Source organism: Phyllobates terribilis, unplaced genomic scaffold (genome assembly GCF_046119375.1).
Source record: "Phyllobates terribilis strain yellow unplaced genomic scaffold, ASM4611937v1 Scaffold_168__1_contigs__length_4147262, whole genome shotgun sequence".
NCBI lineage: Eukaryota > Metazoa > Chordata > Amphibia > Anura > Dendrobatidae > Phyllobates > Phyllobates terribilis.
The window spans coordinates 643586-661145 of record NW_027362928.1 but is presented as its reverse complement, the minus strand read 5'-3'; the positions used below and the strand labels follow the sequence as shown (position 1 = coordinate 661145).

At 45.4% G+C, this 17560-nt stretch overlaps 12 non-coding genes and 1 pseudogene across 12 annotated transcripts; all 13 read left to right on the top strand.

The window, feature by feature from the left end:
• Window positions 1-1008: 1008 nt before the first annotated feature.
• On the top strand, window positions 1009-1199 carry LOC141208231 (U2 spliceosomal RNA). Its single transcript, XR_012278466.1, has one exon. It is a non-coding gene; the product is annotated as a U2 spliceosomal RNA (small nuclear RNA).
• A 1115-nt stretch (window positions 1200-2314) lies between these two features.
• Window positions 2315-2505, top strand: LOC141208230 (U2 spliceosomal RNA). Its single transcript, XR_012278465.1, has one exon. It is a non-coding gene; the product is annotated as a U2 spliceosomal RNA (small nuclear RNA).
• Window positions 2506-3620: 1115 nt separating this feature from the next.
• Window positions 3621-3811, top strand: LOC141208229 (U2 spliceosomal RNA). The gene has a single exon (XR_012278464.1). It is a non-coding gene; the product is annotated as a U2 spliceosomal RNA (small nuclear RNA).
• A 1115-nt stretch (window positions 3812-4926) lies between these two features.
• LOC141208228 (U2 spliceosomal RNA) lies at window positions 4927-5117 on the top strand. Its single transcript, XR_012278463.1, has one exon. It is a non-coding gene; the product is annotated as a U2 spliceosomal RNA (small nuclear RNA).
• Window positions 5118-6235: 1118 nt separating this feature from the next.
• Window positions 6236-6426, top strand: LOC141208227 (U2 spliceosomal RNA). The gene has a single exon (XR_012278462.1). It is a non-coding gene; the product is annotated as a U2 spliceosomal RNA (small nuclear RNA).
• A 1118-nt stretch (window positions 6427-7544) lies between these two features.
• On the top strand, window positions 7545-7735 carry LOC141208226 (U2 spliceosomal RNA). Its single transcript, XR_012278461.1, has one exon. It is a non-coding gene; the product is annotated as a U2 spliceosomal RNA (small nuclear RNA).
• Window positions 7736-8850: 1115 nt separating this feature from the next.
• LOC141208225 (U2 spliceosomal RNA) lies at window positions 8851-9041 on the top strand. The gene has a single exon (XR_012278460.1). It is a non-coding gene; the product is annotated as a U2 spliceosomal RNA (small nuclear RNA).
• A 1115-nt stretch (window positions 9042-10156) lies between these two features.
• Window positions 10157-10347, top strand: LOC141208223 (U2 spliceosomal RNA). The gene has a single exon (XR_012278459.1). It is a non-coding gene; the product is annotated as a U2 spliceosomal RNA (small nuclear RNA).
• Window positions 10348-11462: 1115 nt separating this feature from the next.
• Window positions 11463-11653, top strand: LOC141208221 (U2 spliceosomal RNA). Its single transcript, XR_012278457.1, has one exon. It is a non-coding gene; the product is annotated as a U2 spliceosomal RNA (small nuclear RNA).
• Window positions 11654-12768: 1115 nt separating this feature from the next.
• Window positions 12769-12959, top strand: LOC141208220 (U2 spliceosomal RNA). The gene has a single exon (XR_012278456.1). It is a non-coding gene; the product is annotated as a U2 spliceosomal RNA (small nuclear RNA).
• Window positions 12960-14074: 1115 nt separating this feature from the next.
• On the top strand, window positions 14075-14265 carry LOC141208219 (U2 spliceosomal RNA). Its single transcript, XR_012278455.1, has one exon. It is a non-coding gene; the product is annotated as a U2 spliceosomal RNA (small nuclear RNA).
• Window positions 14266-15380: 1115 nt separating this feature from the next.
• LOC141208207 (U2 spliceosomal RNA) lies at window positions 15381-15472 on the top strand (annotated as a pseudogene).
• A 799-nt stretch (window positions 15473-16271) lies between these two features.
• LOC141208190 (U2 spliceosomal RNA) lies at window positions 16272-16454 on the top strand. Its single transcript, XR_012278446.1, has one exon. It is a non-coding gene; the product is annotated as a U2 spliceosomal RNA (small nuclear RNA).
• Window positions 16455-17560: the final 1106 nt, after the last annotated feature.

The following is a 17560-nucleotide window of genomic DNA, read 5'->3' as shown; positions in this document are numbered from 1 at the left end:
ATTGGATTTTTCATGTTCAAAGTTGCAGAAGCCAGATTACAAGCTCATTTTGGTTCAACTTCAGCAACTGTGCATTGCATTGCCATGTAATGTGATGCAATGCTATCTTTCTAGCTCTCCCTTTTTACTTCCTTTTGGATAAACAGACATATTAGGCAAGCATTTTGGAGCTTTCACCTAAATAACTACAGGTGGTGAGATAAGCTGCACAATATAATTGACCTTTCAGTATATTGTTGCACACACACCATCTATTTAGCAAATGCCCTTGTTATCAACAGCAGCCTTTTAAACTCACCTGAGCTAACAGGTATGTGCGCTGGTTACTCTGCTGCGCTTAAAATTTCTTTTTTGGTTTGCTACAATGCCTTTTCTGAAACGTTGTCTCCTTCTGCTGGAACACTGACTTCTTTCATTTAATGCCTGCAGACTATAAAAGAGAACCCAACCCAAAAAGTTTGGTTGATTAGTCTGTGGCATTCTGTTAAACTGTTGCTTATGGCGGTCTCTGTGAGCTTCTCAGCGACATTCAGCCAGCCAGGTATCCTGCCTGCAGTAGATGGAATGTGGCAATGGAACGCTGGCTGCGCGTGTCATAATAGGCTCTGAGCCTTTATATACCTGTGCACAGCAGCAGCCACCTTCAGTCTGCTGCTGGACAGCCAGCAGCAGCAGCAGCAGCAGGAGAGGTATGTAATCAGGAGCCCTCCTGCTAAGGGTAGACAGCTGCTCGTTCCACCCCACCCCCCGCCTTAATTGGTTCTCCTCCCTTCCAACGGTGTTGAGGCGGGTGGGAACAGCAGGGGGTGAAGGTGCTGTGTTTAAAGAGGTGGAGTTATGCAGATCTAAAACGCGTGGATTGCAGCAGCAGCAAGCCGAAAAGTGCAGGCATGTAAGGGATCTAGAGGTTGACAACATGTCTTCTTAACGGGAGTCCAGGAGCTCATCTCCACAAATGGACTTTTCAGGATCCTTGGGTGGCTCCGTAGTTTGAAACCAATTCTGGTTATCGCTTCTCGGCCTTTTGGCTAAGATCAAGTGTAGTATCTGTTCTTATCAGTTTAATATCTGATACGTCCCCTATCTGGGGACCATATATTAAATGGATTTTTAGAACAGGGAGATGGAAAAAGAGCTTGCTCTGTCCACTCCACGCATTGACCTGGTATTGCAGTATCTCCAGGACCGGTGCACCCCTTCTTTAATGCAGTTTCTAAAATCAGAAAGAATTGAATTCAATGTTTTTTGTTCATTTTGCTTGTTTGTCGGATTTTGGGATGGACTCTTTGGCTTTGCTTTTCTTCTCCTCATTGGATTTTTCATGTTCAAAGTTGCAGAAGCCAGATTACAAGCTCATTTTGGTTCAACTTCAGCAACTGTGCATTGCATTGCCATGTAATGTGATGCAATGCTATCTTTCTAGCTCTCCCTTTTTACTTCCTTTTGGATAAACAGACATATTAGGCAAGCATTTTGGAGCTTTCACCTAAATAACTACAGGTGGTGAGATAAGCTGCACAATATAATTGACCTTTCAGTATATTGTTGCACACACACCATCTATTTAGCAAATGCCCTTGTTATCAACAGCAGCCTTTTAAACTCACCTGAGCTAACAGGTATGTGCGCTGGTTACTCTGCTGCGCTTAAAATTTCTTTTTTGGTTTGCTACAATGCCTTTTCTGAAACGTTGTCTCCTTCTGCTGGAACACTGACTTCTTTCATTTAATGCCTGCAGACTATAAAAGAGAACCCAACCCAAAAAGTTTGGTTGATTAGTCTGTGGCATTCTGTTAAACTGTTGCTTATGGCGGTCTCTGTGAGCTTCTCAGCGACATTCAGCCAGCCAGGTATCCTGCCTGCAGTAGATGGAATGTGGCAATGGAACGCTGGCTGCGCGTGTCATAATAGGCTCTGAGCCTTTATATACCTGTGCACAGCAGCAGCCACCTTCAGTCTGCTGCTGGACAGCCAGCAGCAGCAGCAGCAGGAGAGGTATGTAATCAGGAGCCCTCCTGCTAAGGGTAGACAGCTGCTCGTTCCACCCCACCCCCCGCATTAATTGGTTCTCCTCCCTTCCAACGGTGTTGAGGCGGGTGGGAACAGCAGGGGGTGAAGGTGCTGTGTTTAAAGAGGTGGAGTTATGCAGATCTAAAACGCGTGGATTGCAGCAGCAGCAAGCCGAAAAGTGCAGGCATGTAAGGGATCTAGAGGTTGAGAACATGTCTTCTTAACGGGAGTCCAGGAGCTCATCTCCACAAATGGACTTTTCAGGATCCTTGGGTGGCTCCGTAGTTTGAAACCAATTCTGGTTATCGCTTCTCGGCCTTTTGGCTAAGATCAAGTGTAGTATCTGTTCTTATCAGTTTAATATCTGATACGTCCCCTATCTGGGGACCATATATTAAATGGATTTTTAGAACAGGGAGATGGAAAAAGAGCTTGCTCTGTCCACTCCACGCATTGACCTGGTATTGCAGTATCTCCAGGACCGGTGCACCCCTTCTTTAATGCAGTTTCTAAAATCAGAAAGAATTGAATTCAATGTTTTTTGTTCATTTTGCTTGTTTGTCGGATTTTGGGATGGACTCTTTGGCTTTGCTTTTCTTCTCCTCATTGGATTTTTCATGTTCAAAGTTGCAGAAGCCAGATTACAAGCTCATTTTGGTTCAACTTCAGCAACTGTGCATTGCATTGCCATGTAATGTGATGCAATGCTATCTTTCTAGCTCTCCCTTTTTACTTCATTTTGGATAAACAGACATATTAGGCAAGCATTTTGGAGCTTTCACCTAAATAACTACAGGTGGTGAGATAAGCTGCACAATATAATTGACCTTTCAGTATATTGTTGCACACACACCATCTATTTAGCAAATGCCCTTGTTATCAACAGCAGCCTTTTAAACTCACCTGAGCTAACAGGTATGTGCGCTGGTTACTCTGCTGCGCTTAAAATTTCTTTTTTGGTTTGCTACAATGCCTTTTCTGAAACGTTGTCTCCTTCTGCTGGAACACTGACTTCTTTCATTTAATGCCTGCAGACTATAAAAGAGAACCCAACCCAAAAAGTTTGGTTGATTAGTCTGTGGCATTCTGTTAAACTGTTGCTTATGGCGGTCTCTGTGAGCTTCTCAGCGACATTCAGCCAGCCAGGTATCCTGCCTGCAGTAGATGGAATGTGGCAATGGAACGCTGGCTGCGCGTGTCATAATAGGCTCTGAGCCTTTATATACCTGTGCACAGCAGCAGCCACCTTCAGTCTGCTGCTGGACAGCCAGCAGCAGCAGCAGCAGGAGAGGTATGTAATCAGGAGCCCTCCTGCTAAGGGTAGACAGCTGCTCGTTCCACCCCACCCCCCGCCTTAATTGGTTCTCCTCCCTTCCAACGGTGTTGAGGCGGGTGGGAACAGCAGGGGGTGAAGGTGCTGTGTTTAAAGAGGTGGAGTTATGCAGATCTAAAACGCGTGGATTGCAGCAGCAGCAAGCCGAAAAGTGCAGGCATGTAAGGGATCTAGAGGTTGACAACATGTCTTCTTAACGGGAGTCCAGGAGCTCATCTCCACAAATGGACTTTTCAGGATCCTTGGGTGGCTCCGTAGTTTGAAACCAATTCTGGTTATCGCTTCTCGGCCTTTTGGCTAAGATCAAGTGTAGTATCTGTTCTTATCAGTTTAATATCTGATACGTCCCCTATCTGGGGACCATATATTAAATGGATTTTTAGAACAGGGAGATGGAAAAAGAGCTTGCTCTGTCCACTCCACGCATTGACCTGGTATTGCAGTATCTCCAGGACCGGTGCACCCCTTCTTTAATGCAGTTTCTAAAATCAGAAAGAATTGAATTCAATGTTTTTTGTTCATTTTGCTTGTTTGTCGGATTTTGGGATGGACTCTTTGGCTTTGCTTTTCTTCTCCTCATTGGATTTTTCATGTTCAAAGTTGCAGAAGCCAGATTACAAGCTCATTTTGGTTCAACTTCAGCAACTGTGCATTGCATTGCCATGTAATGTGATGCAATGCTATCTTTCTAGCTCTCCCTTTTTACTTCCTTTTGGATAAACAGACATATTAGGCAAGCATTTTGGAGCTTTCACCTAAATAACTACAGGTGGTGAGATAAGCTGCACAATATAATTGACCTTTCAGTATATTGTTGCACACACACCATCTATTTAGCAAATGCCCTTGTTATCAACAGCAGCCTTTTAAACTCACCTGAGCTAACAGGTATGTGCGCTGGTTACTCTGCTGCGCTTAAAATTTCTTTTTTGGTTTGCTACAATGCCTTTTCTGAAACGTTGTCTCCTTCTGCTGGAACACTGACTTCTTTCATTTAATGCCTGCAGACTATAAAAGAGAACCCAACCCAAAAAGTTTGGTTGATTAGTCTGTGGCATTCTGTTAAACTGTTGCTTATGGCGGTCTCTGTGAGCTTCTCAGCGACATTCAGCCAGCCAGGTATCCTGCCTGCAGTAGATGGAATGTGGCAATGGAACGCTGGCTGCGCGTGTCATAATAGGCTCTGAGCCTTTATATACCTGTGCACAGCAGCAGCCACCTTCAGTCTGCTGCTGGACAGCCAGCAGCAGCAGCAGCAGGAGAGGTATGTAATCAGGAGCCCTCCTGCTAAGGGTAGACAGCTGCTCGTTCCACCCCACCCCCCGCCTTAATTGGTTCTCCTCCCTTCCAACGGTGTTGAGGCGGGTGGGAACAGCAGGGGGTGAAGGTGCTGTGTTTAAAGAGGTGGAGTTATGCAGATCTAAAACGCGTGGATTGCAGCAGCAGCAAGCCGAAAAGTGCAGGCATGTAAGGGATCTAGAGGTTGACAACATGTCTTCTTAACGGGAGTCCAGGAGCTCATCTCCACAAATGGACTTTTCAGGATCCTTGGGTGGCTCCGTAGTTTGAAACCAATTCTGGTTATCGCTTCTCGGCCTTTTGGCTAAGATCAAGTGTAGTATCTGTTCTTATCAGTTTAATATCTGATACGTCCCCTATCTGGGGACCATATATTAAATGGATTTTTAGAACAGGGAGATGGAAAAAGAGCTTGCTCTGTCCACTCCACGCATTGACCTGGTATTGCAGTATCTCCAGGACCGGTGCACCCCTTCTTTAATGCAGTTTCTAAAATCAGAAAGAATTGAATTCAATGTTTTTTGTTCATTTTGCTTGTTTGTCGGATTTTGGGATGGACTCTTTGGCTTTGCTTTTCTTCTCCTCATTGGATTTTTCATGTTCAAAGTTGCAGAAGCCAGATTACAAGCTCATTTTGGTTCAACTTCAGCAACTGTGCATTGCATTGCCATGTAATGTGATGCAATGCTATCTTTCTAGCTCTCCCTTTTTACTTCCTTTTGGATAAACAGACATATTAGGCAAGCATTTTGGAGCTTTCACCTAAATAACTACAGGTGGTGAGATAAGCTGCACAATATAATTGACCTTTCAGTATATTGTTGCACACACACCATCTATTTAGCAAATGCCCTTGTTATCAACAGCAGCCTTTTAAACTCACCTGAGCTAACAGGTATGTGCGCTGGTTACTCTGCTGCGCTTAAAATTTCTTTTTTGGTTTGCTACAATGCCTTTTCTGAAACGTTGTCTCCTTCTGCTGGAACACTGACTTCTTTCATTTAATGCCTGCAGACTATAAAAGAGAACCCAACCCAAAAAGTTTGGTTGATTAGTCTGTGGCATTCTGTTAAACTGTTGCTTATGGCGGTCTCTGTGAGCTTCTCAGCGACATTCAGCCAGCCAGGTATCCTGCCTGCAGTAGATGGAATGTGGCAATGGAACGCTGGCTGCGCGTGTCATAATAGGCTCTGAGCCTTTATATACCTGTGCACAGCAGCAGCCACCTTCAGTCTGCTGCTGGACAGCCAGCAGCAGCAGCAGCAGCAGGAGAGGTATGTAATCAGGAGCCCTCCTGCTAAGGGTAGACAGCTGCTCGTTCCACCCCACCCCCCGCCTTAATTGGTTCTCCTCCCTTCCAACGGTGTTGAGGCGGGTGGGAACAGCAGGGGGTGAAGGTGCTGTGTTTAAAGAGGTGGAGTTATGCAGATCTAAAACGCGTGGATTGCAGCAGCAGCAAGCCGAAAAGTGCAGGCATGTAAGGGATCTAGAGGTTGACAACATGTCTTCTTAACGGGAGTCCAGGAGCTCATCTCCACAAATGGACTTTTCAGGATCCTTGGGTGGCTCCGTAGTTTGAAACCAATTCTGGTTATCGCTTCTCGGCCTTTTGGCTAAGATCAAGTGTAGTATCTGTTCTTATCAGTTTAATATCTGATACGTCCCCTATCTGGGGACCATATATTAAATGGATTTTTAGAACAGGGAGATGGAAAAAGAGCTTGCTCTGTCCACTCCACGCATTGACCTGGTATTGCAGTATCTCCAGGACCGGTGCACCCCTTCTTTAATGCAGTTTCTAAAATCAGAAAGAATTGAATTCAATGTTTTTTGTTCATTTTGCTTGTTTGTCGGATTTTGGGATGGACTCTTTGGCTTTGCTTTTCTTCTCCTCATTGGATTTTTCATGTTCAAAGTTGCAGAAGCCAGATTACAAGCTCATTTTGGTTCAACTTCAGCAACTGTGCATTGCATTGCCATGTAATGTGATGCAATGCTATCTTTCTAGCTCTCCCTTTTTACTTCCTTTTGGATAAACAGACATATTAGGCAAGCATTTTGGAGCTTTCACCTAAATAACTACAGGTGGTGAGATAAGCTGCACAATATAATTGACCTTTCAGTATATTGTTGCACACACACCATCTATTTAGCAAATGCCCTTGTTATCAACAGCAGCCTTTTAAACTCACCTGAGCTAACAGGTATGTGCGCTGGTTACTCTGCTGCGCTTAAAATTTCTTTTTTGGTTTGCTACAATGCCTTTTCTGAAACGTTGTCTCCTTCTGCTGGAACACTGACTTCTTTCATTTAATGCCTGCAGACTATAAAAGAGAACCCAACCCAAAAAGTTTGGTTGATTAGTCTGTGGCATTCTGTTAAACTGTTGCTTATGGCGGTCTCTGTGAGCTTCTCAGCGACATTCAGCCAGCCAGGTATCCTGCCTGCAGTAGATGGAATGTGGCAATGGAACGCTGGCTGCGCGTGTCATAATAGGCTCTGAGCCTTTATATACCTGTGCACAGCAGCAGCCACCTTCAGTCTGCTGCTGGACAGCCAGCAGCAGCAGCAGCAGCAGGAGAGGTATGTAATCAGGAGCCCTCCTGCTAAGGGTAGACAGCTGCTCGTTCCACCCCACCCCCCGCCTTAATTGGTTCTCCTCCCTTCCAACGGTGTTGAGGCGGGTGGGAACAGCAGGGGGTGAAGGTGCTGTGTTTAAAGAGGTGGAGTTATGCAGATCTAAAACGCGTGGATTGCAGCAGCAGCAAGCCGAAAAGTGCAGGCATGTAAGGGATCTAGAGGTTGACAACATGTCTTCTTAACGGGAGTCCAGGAGCTCATCTCCACAAATGGACTTTTCAGGATCCTTGGGTGGCTCCGTAGTTTGAAACCAATTCTGGTTATCGCTTCTCGGCCTTTTGGCTAAGATCAAGTGTAGTATCTGTTCTTATCAGTTTAATATCTGATACGTCCCCTATCTGGGGACCATATATTAAATGGATTTTTAGAACAGGGAGATGGAAAAAGAGCTTGCTCTGTCCACTCCACGCATTGACCTGGTATTGCAGTATCTCCAGGACCGGTGCACCCCTTCTTTAATGCAGTTTCTAAAATCAGAAAGAATTGAATTCAATGTTTTTTGTTCATTTTGCTTGTTTGTCGGATTTTGGGATGGACTCTTTGGCTTTGCTTTTCTTCTCCTCATTGGATTTTTCATGTTCAAAGTTGCAGAAGCCAGATTACAAGCTCATTTTGGTTCAACTTCAGCAACTGTGCATTGCATTGCCATGTAATGTGATGCAATGCTATCTTTCTAGCTCTCCCTTTTTACTTCCTTTTGGATAAACAGACATATTAGGCAAGCATTTTGGAGCTTTCACCTAAATAACTACAGGTGGTGAGATAAGCTGCACAATATAATTGACCTTTCAGTATATTGTTGCACACACACCATCTATTTAGCAAATGCCCTTGTTATCAACAGCAGCCTTTTAAACTCACCTGAGCTAACAGGTATGTGCGCTGGTTACTCTGCTGCGCTTAAAATTTCTTTTTTGGTTTGCTACAATGCCTTTTCTGAAACGTTGTCTCCTTCTGCTGGAACACTGACTTCTTTCATTTAATGCCTGCAGACTATAAAAGAGAACCCAACCCAAAAAGTTTGGTTGATTAGTCTGTGGCATTCTGTTAAACTGTTGCTTATGGCGGTCTCTGTGAGCTTCTCAGCGACATTCAGCCAGCCAGGTATCCTGCCTGCAGTAGATGGAATGTGGCAATGGAACGCTGGCTGCGCGTGTCATAATAGGCTCTGAGCCTTTATATACCTGTGCACAGCAGCAGCCACCTTCAGTCTGCTGCTGGACAGCCAGCAGCAGCAGCAGCAGGAGAGGTATGTAATCAGGAGCCCTCCTGCTAAGGGTAGACAGCTGCTCGTTCCACCCCACCCCCCGCCTTAATTGGTTCTCCTCCCTTCCAACGGTGTTGAGGCGGGTGGGAACAGCAGGGGGTGAAGGTGCTGTGTTTAAAGAGGTGGAGTTATGCAGATCTAAAACGCGTGGATTGCAGCAGCAGCAAGCCGAAAAGTGCAGGCATGTAAGGGATCTAGAGGTTGACAACATGTCTTCTTAACGGGAGTCCAGGAGCTCATCTCCACAAATGGACTTTTCAGGATCCTTGGGTGGCTCCGTAGTTTGAAACCAATTCTGGTTATCGCTTCTCGGCCTTTTGGCTAAGATCAAGTGTAGTATCTGTTCTTATCAGTTTAATATCTGATACGTCCCCTATCTGGGGACCATATATTAAATGGATTTTTAGAACAGGGAGATGGAAAAAGAGCTTGCTCTGTCCACTCCACGCATTGACCTGGTATTGCAGTATCTCCAGGACCGGTGCACCCCTTCTTTAATGCAGTTTCTAAAATCAGAAAGAATTGAATTCAATGTTTTTTGTTCATTTTGCTTGTTTGTCGGATTTTGGGATGGACTCTTTGGCTTTGCTTTTCTTCTCCTCATTGGATTTTTCATGTTCAAAGTTGCAGAAGCCAGATTACAAGCTCATTTTGGTTCAACTTCAGCAACTGTGCATTGCATTGCCATGTAATGTGATGCAATGCTATCTTTCTAGCTCTCCCTTTTTACTTCCTTTTGGATAAACAGACATATTAGGCAAGCATTTTGGAGCTTTCACCTAAATAACTACAGGTGGTGAGATAAGCTGCACAATATAATTGACCTTTCAGTATATTGTTGCACACACACCATCTATTTAGCAAATGCCCTTGTTATCAACAGCAGCCTTTTAAACTCACCTGAGCTAACAGGTATGTGCGCTGGTTACTCTGCTGTGCTTAAAATTTCTTTTTTGGTTTGCTACAATGCCTTTTCTGAAACGTTGTCTCCTTCTGCTGGAACACTGACTTCTTTCATTTAATGCCTGCAGACTATAAAAGAGAACCCAACCCAAAAAGTTTGGTTGATTAGTCTGTGGCATTCTGTTAAACTGTTGCTTATGGCGGTCTCTGTGAGCTTCTCAGCGACATTCAGCCAGCCAGGTATCCTGCCTGCAGTAGATGGAATGTGGCAATGGAACGCTGGCTGCGCGTGTCATAATAGGCTCTGAGCCTTTATATACCTGTGCACAGCAGCAGCCACCTTCAGTCTGCTGCTGGACAGCCAGCAGCAGCAGCAGCAGGAGAGGTATGTAATCAGGAGCCCTCCTGCTAAGGGTAGACAGCTGCTCGTTCCACCCCACCCCCCACCTTAATTGGTTCTCCTCCCTTCCAACGGTGTTGAGGCGGGTGGGAACAGCAGGGGGTGAAGGTGCTGTGTTTAAAGAGGTGGAGTTATGCAGATCTAAAACGCGTGGATTGCAGCAGCAGCAAGCCGAAAAGTGCAGGCATGTAAGGGATCTAGAGGTTGACAACATGTCTTCTTAACGGGAGTCCAGGAGCTCATCTCCACAAATGGACTTTTCAGGATCCTTGGGTGGCTCCGTAGTTTGAAACCAATTCTGGTTATCGCTTCTCGGCCTTTTGGCTAAGATCAAGTGTAGTATCTGTTCTTATCAGTTTAATATCTGATACGTCCCCTATCTGGGGACCATATATTAAATGGATTTTTAGAACAGGGAGATGGAAAAAGAGCTTGCTCTGTCCACTCCACGCATTGACCTGGTATTGCAGTATCTCCAGGACCGGTGCACCCCTTCTTTAATGCAGTTTCTAAAATCAGAAAGAATTGAATTCAATGTTTTTTGTTCATTTTGCTTGTTTGTCGGATTTTGGGATGGACTCTTTGGCTTTGCTTTTCTTCTCCTCATTGGATTTTTCATGTTCAAAGTTGCAGAAGCCAGATTACAAGCTCATTTTGGTTCAACTTCAGCAACTGTGCATTGCATTGCCATGTAATGTGATGCAATGCTATCTTTCTAGCTCTCCCTTTTTACTTCCTTTTGGATAAACAGACATATTAGGCAAGCATTTTGGAGCTTTCACCTAAATAACTACAGGTGGTGAGATAAGCTGCACAATATAATTGACCTTTCAGTATATTGTTGCACACACACCATCTATTTAGCAAATGCCCTTGTTATCAACAGCAGCCTTTTAAACTCACCTGAGCTAACAGGTATGTGCGCTGGTTACTCTGCTGCACTTAAAATTTCTTTTTTGGTTTGCTACAATGCCTTTTCTGAAACGTTGTCTCCTTCTGCTGGAACACTGACTTCTTTCATTTAATGCCTGCAGACTATAAAAGAGAACCCAACCCAAAAAGTTTGGTTGATTAGTCTGTGGCATTCTGTTAAACTGTTGCTTATGGCGGTCTCTGTGAGCTTCTCAGCGACATTCAGGCAGCCAGGTATCCTGCCTGCAGTAGATGGAATGTGGCAATGGAACGCTGGCTGCGCGTGTCATAATAGGCTCTGAGCCTTTATATACCTGTGCACAGCAGCAGCCACCTTCAGTCTGCTGCTGGACAGCCAGCAGCAGCAGCAGCAGGAGAGGTATGTAATCAGGAGCCCTCCTGCTAAGGGTAGACAGCTGCTCGTTCCACCCCACCCCCCGCCTTAATTGGTTCTCCTCCCTTCCAACGGTGTTGAGGCGGGTGGGAACAGCAGGGGGTGAAGGTGCTGTGTTTAAAGAGGTGGAGTTATGCAGATCTAAAACGCGTGGATTGCAGCAGCAGCAAGCCGAAAAGTGCAGGCATGTAAGGGATCTAGAGGTTGACAACATGTCTTCTTAACGGGAGTCCAGGAGCTCATCTCCACAAATGGACTTTTCAGGATCCTTGGGTGGCTCCGTAGTTTGAAACCAATTCTGGTTATCGCTTCTCGGCCTTTTGGCTAAGATCAAGTGTAGTATCTGTTCTTATCAGTTTAATATCTGATACGTCCCCTATCTGGGGACCATATATTAAATGGATTTTTAGAACAGGGAGATGGAAAAAGAGCTTGCTCTGTCCACTCCACGCATTGACCTGGTATTGCAGTATCTCCAGGACCGGTGCACCCCTTCTTTAATGCAGTTTCTAAAATCAGAAAGAATTGAATTCAATGTTTTTTGTTCATTTTGCTTGTTTGTCGGATTTTGGGATGGACTCTTTGGCTTTGCTTTTCTTCTCCTCATTGGATTTTTCATGTTCAAAGTTGCAGAAGCCAGATTACAAGCTCATTTTGGTTCAACTTCAGCAACTGTGCATTGCATTGCCATGTAATGTGATGCAATGCTATCTTTCTAGCTCTCCCTTTTTACTTCCTTTTGGATAAACAGACATATTAGGCAAGCATTTTGGAGCTTTCACCTAAATAACTACAGGTGGTGAGATAAGCTGCACAATATAATTGACCTTTCAGTATATTGTTGCACACACACCATCTATTTAGCAAATGCCCTTGTTATCAACAGCAGCCTTTTAAACTCACCTGAGCTAACAGGTATGTGCGCTGGTTACTCAGCTGCGCTTAAAATTTCTTTTTTGGTTTGCTACAATGCCTTTTCTGAAACGTTGTCTCCTTCTGCTGGAACACTGACTTCTTTCATTTAATGCCTGCAGACTATAAAAGAGAACCCAACCCAAAAAGTTTGGTTGATTAGTCTGTGGCATTCTGTTAAACTGTTGCTTATGGCGGTCTCTGTGAGCTTCTCAGCGACATTCAGCCAGCCAGGTATCCTGCCTGCAGTAGATGGAATGTGGCAATGGAACGCTGGCTGCGCGTGTCATAATAGGCTCTGAGCCTTTATATACCTGTGCACAGCAGCAGCCACCTTCAGTCTGCTGCTGGACAGCCAGCAGCAGCAGCAGCAGGAGAGGTATGTAATCAGGAGCCCTCCTGCTAAGGGTAGACAGCTGCTCGTTCCACCCCACCCCCCGCCTTAATTGGTTCTCCTCCCTTCCAACGGTGTTGAGGCGGGTGGGAACAGCAGGGGGTGAAGGTGCTGTGTTTAAAGAGGTGGAGTTATGCAGATCTAAAACGCGTGGATTGCAGCAGCAGCAAGCCGAAAAGTGCAGGCATGTAAGGGATCTAGAGGTTGACAACATGTCTTCTTAACGGGAGTCCAGGAGCTCATCTCCACAAATGGACTTTTCCTGATCCTTGGGTGGCTCCGTAGTTTGAAACCAATTCTGGTTATCGCTTCTCGGCCTTTTGGCTAAGATCAAGTGTAGTATCTGTTCTTATCAGTTTAATATCTGATACGTCCCCTATCTGGGGACCATATATTAAATGGATTTTTAGAACAGGGAGATGGAAAAAGAGCTTGCTCTGTCCACTCCACGCATTGACCTGGTATTGCAGTATCTCCAGGACCGGTGCACCCCTTCTTTAATGCAGTTTCTAAAATCAGAAAGAATTGAATTCAATGTTTTTTGTTCATTTTGCTTGTTTGTCGGATTTTGGGATGGACTCTTTGGCTTTGCTTTTCTTCTCCTCATTGGATTTTTCATGTTCAAAGTTGCAGAAGCCAGATTACAAGCTCATTTTGGTTCAACTTCAGCAACTGTGCATTGCATTGCCATGTAATGTGATGCAATGCTATCTTTCTAGCTCTCCCTTTTTACTTCCTTTTGGATAAACAGACATATTAGGCAAGCATTTTGGAGCTTTCACCTAAATAACTACAGGTGGTGAGATAAGCTGCACAATATAATTGACCTTTCAGTATATTGTTGCACACACACCATCTATTTAGCAAATGCCCTTGTTATCAACAGCAGCCTTTTAAACTCACCTGAGCTAACAGGTATGTGCGCTGGTTACTCTGCTGCGCTTAAAATTTCTTTTTTGGTTTGCTACAATGCCTTTTCTGAAACGTTGTCTCCTTCTGCTGGAACACTGACTTCTTTCATTTAATGCCTGCAGACTATAAAAGAGAACCCAACCCAAAAAGTTTGGTTGATTAGTCTGTGGCATTCTGTTAAACTGTTGCTTATGGCGGTCTCTGTGAGCTTCTCAGCGACATTCAGCCAGCCAGGTATCCTGCCTGCAGTAGATGGAATGTGGCAATGGAACGCTGGCTGCGCGTGTCATAATAGGCTCTGAGCCTTTATATACCTGTGCACAGCAGCAGCCACCTTCAGTCTGCTGCTGGACAGCCAGCAGCAGCAGCAGCAGGAGAGGTATGTAATCAGGAGCCCTCCTGCTAAGGGTAGACAGCTGCTCGTTCCACCCCACCCCCCGCCTTAATTGGTTCTCCTCCCTTCCAACGGTGTTGAGGCGGGTGGGAACAGCAGGGGGTGAAGGTGCTGTGTTTAAAGAGGTGGAGTTATGCAGATCTAAAACGCGTGGATTGCAGCAGCAGCAAGCCGAAAAGTGCAGGCATGTAAGGGATCTAGAGGTTGACAACATGTCTTCTTAACGGGAGTCCAGGAGCTCATCTCCACAAATGGACTTTTCAGGATCCTTGGGTGGCTCCGTAGTTTGAAACCAATTCTGGTTATCGCTTCTCGGCCTTTTGGCTAAGATCAAGTGTAGTATCTGTTCTTATCAGTTTAATATCTGATACGTCCCCTATCTGGGGACCATATATTAAATGGATTTTTAGAACAGGGAGATGGAAAAAGAGCTTGCTCTGTCCACTCCACGCATTGACCTGGTATTGCAGTATCTCCAGGACCGGTGCACCCCTTCTTTAATGCAGTTTCTAAAATCAGAAAGAATTGAATTCAATGTTTTTTGTTCATTTTGCTTGTTTGTCGGATTTTGGGATGGACTCTTTGGCTTTGCTTTTCTTCTCCTCATTGGATTTTTCATGTTCAAAGTTGCAGAAGCCAGATTACAAGCTCATTTTGGTTCAACTTCAGCAACTGTGCATTGCATTGCCATGTAATGTGATGCAATGCTATCTTTCTAGCTCTCCCTTTTTACTTCCTTTTGGATAAACAGACATATTAGGCAAGCATTTTGGAGCTTTCACCTAAATAACTACAGGTGGTGAGATAAGCTGCACAATATAATTGACCTTTCAGTATATTGTTGCACACACACCATCTATTTAGCAAATGCCCTTGTTATCAACAGCAGCCTTTTAAACTCACCTGAGCTAACAGGTATGTGCGCTGGTTACTCTGCTGCGCTTAAAATTTCTTTTTTGGTTTGCTACAATGCCTTTTCTGAAACGTTGTCTCCTTCTGCTGGAACACTGACTTCTTTCATTTAATGCCTGCAGACTATAAAAGAGAACCCAACCCAAAAAGTTTGGTTGATTAGTCTGTGGCATTCTGTTAAACTGTTGCTTATGGCGGTCTCTGTGAGCTTCTCAGCGACATTCAGCCAGCCAGGTATCCTGCCTGCAGTAGATGGAATGTGGCAATGGAACGCTGGCTGCGCGTGTCATAATAGGCTCTGAGCCTTTATATACCTGTGCACAGCAGCAGCCACCTTCAGTCTGCTGCTGGACAGCCAGCAGCAGCAGCAGCAGGAGAGGTATGTAATCAGGAGCCCTCCTGCTAAGGGTAGACAGCTGCTCGTTCCACCCCACCCCCCGCCTTAATTGGTTCTCCTCCCTTCCAACGGTGTTGAGGCGGGTGGGAACAGCAGGGGGTGAAGGTGCTGTGTTTAAAGAGGTGGAGTTATGCAGATCTAAAACGCGTGGATTGCAGCAGCAGCAAGCCGAAAAGTGCAGGCATGTAAGGGATCTAGAGGTTGACAACATGTCTTCTTAACGGGAGTCCAGGAGCTCATCTCCACAAATGGACTTTTCAGGATCCTTGGGTGGCTCCGTAGTTTGAAACCAATTCTGGTTATCGCTTCTCGGCCTTTTGGCTAAGATCAAGTGTAGTATCTTTCGAAAAGGCGGTTTTGGATGTTGGCCGCCCTAGTAGATTGATACATTATGCACACTGGGGTTTAGGCGCTTGTTAGTACGCCAGGTGGCTAATATAGTCATCTGGTGGAAAGCATGGCCCCCCAGGATCGACGCCATTGGGCCGGGGAAGATCGAAAGCCCGAAGTGTGAAGTGCCCCAGGAGTGGTGACCCTGGGGTGCCTTAACTCACTGGGATTGGGAACCCCACTTGAGTTTATGGCACATTTGCACTAGCACTTCAATATTTCTTTCTTCACACACACCCTTATTCCGGGCCTTCTGGCCTTAGGATGGGGAATTTTTCAATTCCCGGTCGAAGGTCCGGGCAGTATTATACTGTGAAACCTTCACTATTTATTTAATTTTTTTTTGTCACTGTGTGTCCACTTTTTCACGTGTGTCCACGTCCTTACTAGGATTTTGTCGGGATGCGGTTCCCTTACGGGTTCCTCTCTTGGCAGGTCTAGGGGGGGAGTGTGTGGCCATCAGGTTCCGCTCCCCCCTGAACCCCACTGGCTCTCCTCTTTCGGGAGGAGAGCGTTGTTGGCTCCCCTCTTCCGGGAGGGGAGCACAGTCTTTGGCTCCCAGTGCCTTGCTCGGGTGAGAACTCGGGCAGGAATTGGGGGTAAGATTGGGTCGCCTCTGGCTCCGGCTGGAGGTGGCTATTTGTCCCTGTTCCTCGCTGTGGCCTTCTGGCTCGGAGGGACGGGGAATGGTTTGGGGGACCCTTCTCCTTTTGGAGAGGGTTTCAAGAAGACCAGCATCCTAGTGCACTTTTTTTTGTGGCACTTGTCACTTTTTTAAGCGCACTCGGGTTTTGTACACGAATTCGGGCTTTCGATAAAAAAAAAAAAAAAATCTGTTCTTATCAGTTTAATATCTGATACGTCCCCTATCTGGGGACCATATAATAAATGGATTTTTAGAACAGGGAGATGGAAAAAGAGCTTGCTCTGTCCACTCCACGCATTGACCTGGTATTGCAGTATCTCCAGGACCGGTGCACCCCTTCTTTAATGCAGTTTCTAAAATCAGAAAGAATTGAATTCAATGTTTTTTGTTCATTTTGCTTGTTTGTCGGATTTTGGGATGGACTCTTTGGCTTTGCTTTTCTTCTCCTCATTGGATTTTTCATGTTCAAAGTTGCAGAAGCCAGATTACAAGCTCATTTTGGTTCAACTTCAGCAACTGTGCATTGCATTGCCATGTAATGTGATGCAATGCTATCTTTCTAGCTCTCCCTTTTTACTTCCTTTTGGATAAACAGACATATTAGGCAAGCATTTTGGAGCTTTCACCTAAATAACTACAGGTGGTGAGATAAGCTGCACAATATAATTGACCTTTCAGTATATTGTTGCACACACACCATCTATTTAGCAAATGCCCTTGTTATCAACAGCAGCCTTTTAAACTCACCTGAGCTAACAGGTATGTGCGCTGGTTACTCTGCTGCGCTTAAAATTTCTTTTTTGGTTTGCTACAATGCCTTTTCTGAAACGTTGTCTCCTTCTGCTGGAACACTGACTTCTTTCATTTAATGCCTGCAGACTATAAAAGAGAACCCAACCCAAAATGTTTGGTTGATTAGTCTGTGGCATTCTGTTAAACTGTTGCTTATGGCGGTCTCTGTGAGCTTCTCAGCGACATTCAGCCAGCCAGGTATCCTGCCTGCAGTAGATGGAATGTGGCAATGGAACGCTGGCTGCGCGTGTCATAATAGGCTCTGAGCCTTTATATACCTGTGCACAGCAGCAGCCACCTTCAGTCTGCTGCTGGACAGCCAGCAGCAGCAGCAGCAGGAGAGGTATGTAATCAGGAGCCCTCCTGCTAAGGGTAGACAGCTGCTCGTTCCACCCCACCCCCCGCCTTAATTGGTTCTCCTCCCTTCCAACGGTGTTGAGGCGGGTGGGAACAGCAGGGGGTGAAGGTGCTGTGTTTAAAGAGGTGGAGTTATGCAGATCTAAAACGCGTGGATTGCAGCAGCAGCAAGCCGAAAAGTGCAGGCATGTAAGGGATCTAGAGGTTGACAACATGTCTTCTTAACGGGAGTCCAGGAGCTCATCTCCACAAATGGACTTTTCAGGATCCTTGGGTGGCTCCGTAGTTTGAAACCA